Raw genomic sequence first — 6,092 nt, 5'->3', positions numbered from 1 at the left:
CATATGATTGTTGGGTTTTTTTCTCTGTATCTATGAAGCGCCTTGAGGCGACTTATGTTGTGATTTGGCGCTATATAAATAAAATTGAATTGAATTAAATTGAATTGAATTATCATCCGAGAAACCATTGAGAAAGCTTGCCTCACCCTATCATGTGACCTGCTGAGAACACTTTATGTGAGCGAGGGAAGGATCTGAGACTGCATTGTAGGTGGCATCCTCAAGAGTGACCTTTGACCTTTAGATGCAGATGAACAGCTGAGTCTTGTCCTGTTGAGGTGGTTCTTCCTCCATGTTGGCTACAATATGTGACACCGATGAGCCCATGGCACAGCCACGTTTTTGTAGAAACCCTCGCTGTATTTAAAATATGTGGTAGTGAGGCAGAGGTTTAACAGTGTGCAGGTCTGAGTGGGACTCCTTTGTGGATCTTTGGGAGTCCACAAAGAAGAAGGCAAAGTGGACCCAAAGGAGTACACCGAGGACGACTGTGTAAGTCCCGGCGTGTGTGGCATCCACAGGAACCTCTGAATCTCAGCTACAAGCTCGTATAAACTGTTTCTACGAAAACCAAAGAGCGAAAACAACAAACAGTTAATGGTCACATCATTTCATGAAATGTCTATAAACAAGCAGAACAGAGCCTCGATAGCACGAGCTACCCGAGCGAACAGTAAATTTTCTGAAAGCAGAGATTTCACAAATTCCTAAACTGCGAGTTTCGTCACGCTCCAACGTAAATTTACCGAACCAGCCGCAGAAGCAGACCGCTCAATAATAACACAAAGTCAGACTTTTCCTGTTGCTTTCACAGAATAAACATCCATTTGAGACTACAGCTTGTTTCCTGACTAACTCATTCTCCCACAATGCCTCAGAGCTGTTTCCTGTTAAAAACAAAATCACAGTTTTCTGCCCAGTTACAGACATTTGATCGTCTGTACCCATGTGGATGCCTTGGGTACAGACGGTGGTATGTAGGGGGGTCAGTGAAGTTGTTGTAGGTAACTGATGACTTTGTCTTTGTGGGGTCTCGTTTTATGGTTTCATGGGTGTTTTTGTCACTGAGGAGTAATTTTGGTGTGATAATCAGTTGAGTTTAGAACAGCAGTTTACCTCCTCCTATGGTCTTCTTTGCTTACATTGTGAGGTTAGACAGAATTTCTTGAACTGGAGAGAGTAGCCGAAACCTTCATCCTCAGTAGGTAGAGTGGTGACCCCATGACCAGAAACCTGGGCGCCCAATGGCTGCCCACTGCTTCACTGAGTGAATGGGTTAAATGTAGAGAGGAATTTCCCCATGGGGATCAATAAAGTATACCTTATCCTGAGTTATATTAATGTATTAATCCCTGTTGTGGCCCATTATGGGCAGCTTTTGTACAGACATGACCAAATTGATTCCTCTGGCTAGCACCTGTCTGACAAGTTCTTCACCCACTCATCCTGGCTGGTTGTGGTGTCTTCATGTTCTCATGGTGTGGGCATTGATTCAGAATGGAAAGTTTTTTGTTTGCAGTTTTTGGAGCTTCTGAAGTTGTTTTTCTTTGCCTTTCATGTGTTGTACCAAGTGAGCTGTGTCCACAAACTTGGGAAACAAACAGGAGGAGCACAGTGAGTTCCTGCAGGGTGTTTTTTAATCTTATTTTGGAGTGCATCTATAGTGGAATGGATCTATCCTTTCACTCAGCAGCTGTTTTAATGCTCTCCATAAGATCTGCTCAGCCCTGTTACTCCTGACCATGGACCATTGAAACTCTTGGAAAGCAATCTGTTTCTGTCAAACAGACTCAGCAGACTGCAGTCACAGTGGCTCCTGTGGTTGAGAAACAGAGCAGATGGATTTAAAAAGGCGTGAAGAAGGTAGTGGTAAAAAATGAACCACACATGTTTCACATGATGATGTCTTATGTGTTGGTACAGGGCATTGAAGATGATAACAGTGGGTGGGTTATATTCTTAAACTTAGTTACAGCGCTTTCAGAAAGACATCTACTATGATAAAGTCTACTCTCCACCGCTGTGTAATCAATTATTGTGAATGTAAATGTTATCAGGAAATGATCAGACAGGAGAGGGTTTTCAGGAAACACTGTTAAATGTTCAGTTTCTGTGCCATATGTTAAACTCTGGTAATTGGTGATTCTGTTCTCAGACATGTGAAGCTAGAGACACCGGCAACCATAGTCAATTGTTTTCCAGAGGCCAGAGCAGGCGACATTGAAGGAAATTTAAAACTGCTGGCTAAGGGTAAACGTAAATTCAGTAAAATCATAATTCACGTTGACAGTAATGACACCCGGTTACGCCAATCGGAGGTCACTAAAATCAATATTGAATCGGTGTGCAACTTTGCCAAAACAATGTCGGACTCTGTAGTTTTCTCTGGTCCCCTCCCCAATCAGACCAGGAGTGACATGTTTAGCCACATGTTCTCCTTAAATTGCCGGCTGTCTGAGTGGTGTCCCAGAAACGATGTGGGCTTCATAGATAATTGGCAAACCTTCTGGAGGAAACCTGGTCTTGTTAGGAGAGACGGCATCCATCCCACTTTGGATGGAGCAGCTCTCATTTCTAGAAATATGGACAAATTTATTAAACCCCCTAAAATATGACTATCCAGAGTTGGGACCAGGAAGCAGAGTTGCAGTCTTACACGCCTCTCTGCAGCTTCTCTCCTCCTGCTACCCCCCCAAAAACCCATCTCCATAGAGACTGTGTCAGCTCCCAAACAGACAAAAAACAAACTAAAAACCAGCAACAAACAACTTAAACATAAACAATTACAAAGAAAGAACAATACAGTATCCACATCTGAACCAAAGAGTAAAATAGTGAAATGTGGATTATTAAATATTAGGTTTCTCTCCTCCAAGTCTCTGTTAGCACATGACTTAATAATTGATCAACAAATCGATTTACTCTGCCTTACAGAAACCTGGTTGCAGCAGGATGATTATGTTAGTTTAAATGAATCAACACCCCCGAGTCATTCTAACTACCAGAAATCTCGAAGCACAGGCCGAGGGGGAGGTGTGGCAGCAATTTTTCACACCAGCCTATTAATCAACCAAAGACCCAGACAGACTTTTAATTCATTTGAAAGCCTGATGCTTAACATTGTCCACCCCAGCTGTGAAACTCAGAAACCAGTCTTACTTGTTATCATCTATCGTCCACCTGGGCCTTACACAGAGTTTCTCTCTGATTTCTCAGACTCTATATCTGATTTAGTTCTGAGCTCAGATAAAATAATTATTGTGGGTGATTTTAACATCCATGTAGATGCTAAAAATGACAGCCTCAACATGGCATTTAATCTGTTATTAGACTCAATTGGTTTCTCTCAAAATGTAAAAGAACCCACCCACCACTTTAATCACACTCTAGATCTTGTTTTAACATATGGCATAGAAACTGAACATTTAACAGTGTTTCCTGAAAACCCTCTCCTGTCTGATCATTTCCTGATAACATTTACATTTACAATAATTGATTACACAGCGGTGGAGAGTAGACGTTTATCACAGTAGATGTCTTTCTGAAAGCGCTGTAACTAAGTTTAAGAATATAATCCACCCACTGTTATCATCTTCAATGCCCTGTACCAACACAGAGCAGAGCAGCTATCTGAACACTACTCTAACAGAGGTCGATCATCTTGTTAATAATTTTACTTCTTTAACGAGAGCGTCCTCGCTGGTATAACTCTCAATTTCACATCTTAAAGCAGCTAACTCATAGCTGGAGAGGACCTATTGCTACTTTTAATATTAATTGCTACTTAGTCTTTTAGAGGAAGGTATATTTTGTGGACCTTCTTAAGCCCACTGACACACTTCCTGTCGTGGAAGTCTGGGATGAGGGGGCCAACTTGCCCATCCCTGAGGGTGAGATCTCTGACATAGTTGCAATGCACAGAGCAGAGTTCTCCTAGTTTGGATGAAAGTTCCTAAAAGCTGTGGATATTGAAGGGCTGTCCTGGTCGGCATGTCTCTGCAACATTACGTGGAGATGTGGGGCGGTGCCTCTGGATTGGCAGATGGCAAGAGAAGCTCTAAAAAAAGGGGACGGGAGAGTGTGCTCCAACTACTCCTCGGCCTCCCCGGTAAAGTCCCTGGCAGGGTACTGGAGAGGGGAGTGTGTCTGTTAGTGAAAATTGTGGTTTTCGTCCCGGTCGTGGAGCAGTGGATGAGCTCTTTAGCCTTTCAAAGACATTCAGTGGTGCCTGAGAGTTTGCCAACCAGCCAGCTGACTGTGTCTCTTGGGACAACGGTCCCCAACCAACGGGCCTCGGACCGGTACCGGTCCGTGAGTCGTTTGGTACCGGGCCGCGAGAGTTCAGGCTCAGGTGTGAAATGTATAGATTTCAGGGTTTTATCGTTAACTCAGCGTTATTTTGTTATCGTTTTTATCGTTTACTCGGTTTTCCTGGGTCTTTTCACGTGTGTTATGAATAAATCTTCTTTTTTTCGGTACCGGTACTAGTTTTATTTTGTAGTATTTATCCGCGACACCTTAAAGGCCGGTCCATGAAAATATTGTCAGGCATAAACCGGTCCGTGGCGCAAAAAAGGTTGGGGACCGCTGTCTTAGGACACCAGTGGTGGGGGGGGGGCTTCGGAAGTATAGTGTGTATTACTGTAGGGCCTTTACAATATTAAGCCCCTTGATTTGGAGCTACATAAACTAAAAGTGTCTGGCTGTCTGTTACAGTCACTCAGTCCCTGCAAACATCGCAGGAGCTTGGTCCACATTGTTAGCTGTAAGTGGGATGCGGCCCAGGCTGCACTTGTCAACGGTTCATACTTGTTATGGACACAATATCAGGTCATAGTGATGACTTTTACGTTTCACTACATACTCAGCTACAACATGCTCTTAAACTTCTTTAAATGTTCTAGCACAACATCTGTCACGTGTTCAAAATACCGCTGCATGTTCTATGTGTGACATATGAGCTGCTCCTCGTCTCCTCCTGGTTCACTGTGCTCTCCTTCCTCAGCAGCAGTCACCATGAAGGTACCAGGCTCCTCCTTTAGTCCCAGCTGCTCTCCCTCCTGACTGCTGCACAGTTCCTCCTGTTCCTCTTTAATCTGTGGAGCTTCTGGTTCCTCCTGCTCCACACTGGAGCTCCTCTCCTGGTTCCAGAGACAACCTCCTCCTCCTCACAGACCTGCTGCTGTGGGACGTCTGGAACAAAAAAGACATAAAAAAAACAAAAAACATGAAATTTACAAATCTGATGCCAAAAAATTCTGAGAAGTTTTCATTGAAGTCTTTGATAGAGAGGATCAGATGTGTGTTTGAAGCCAAATTCAAATTATTCAAGATCGGACACGATGGTCTATACTCGTCCCAGAGGTGGGAAAGTCACCTTGTTATGCAGTAAAGTAGACAGGCTGGATGCAGCGTACCTGAGAACAAGGACACTTTGTCAAAATAGAAGAAAATATACACAATACAGGGCAGAAGAAATGTTATTTAAACATGTTCGTACTGGTGTATCGCCAAGTCTTCTGATGCTTTTTTGTTGTTGTTTTGTTGTGTACGTCTTTGTGTCACCGTACCTGTGAGATATAAGAACCAACATCTGCCAGGAAAAAGTCCCACAGTGCCTCTGTGAGGGTTTTTATTTTTGTTAGTACAAGAGGACACATAGTCTTTTCTAATCTTATACGTTTTTTATTACATTTATTTCATACTTTTACATTTGAACAGAATCATCATTAGACTCAAAGCCAGAACAACACATAGTCAATGCTGGTGGTGCTGAGGTGGGCTCAGCAGGGCCCGGGGCCATGTGTCAGCTTGGTCAGGAGTGAGGAGGAGTGAAAATGTAAACATGAAGAGGGAAACCGGCCGGGAGAAAGTGAGAAGAACTGAGCATGCTCAGAGACCTGCTCCAGTTGTGTGCGAGGATCCAGGTGTGTGCAGGGATCCAGGTGTGTGTGGGGATCCAAGTGTGTGCAGGGACCGAGGTGTGTGCAGGGATCCAGGTGTGTGCGGGGACCGAGGTGTGTGCGGGGACTGAGGTGTGTGCGGGGATCCAGGTGTGTGCAGGATCCAGGTGTGCACAGGGATCCAGGTGT

The sequence above is a fragment of the Pundamilia nyererei genome, unplaced genomic scaffold (assembly GCF_000239375.1).
Source record: "Pundamilia nyererei isolate P.nyererei 1_Seehausen unplaced genomic scaffold, PunNye1.0 scaffold00527, whole genome shotgun sequence".
NCBI lineage: Eukaryota > Metazoa > Chordata > Actinopteri > Cichliformes > Cichlidae > Pundamilia > Pundamilia nyererei.
The sequence above is the reverse complement of the archived record's forward strand: the minus strand, read 5'-3'. Positions refer to the sequence as shown.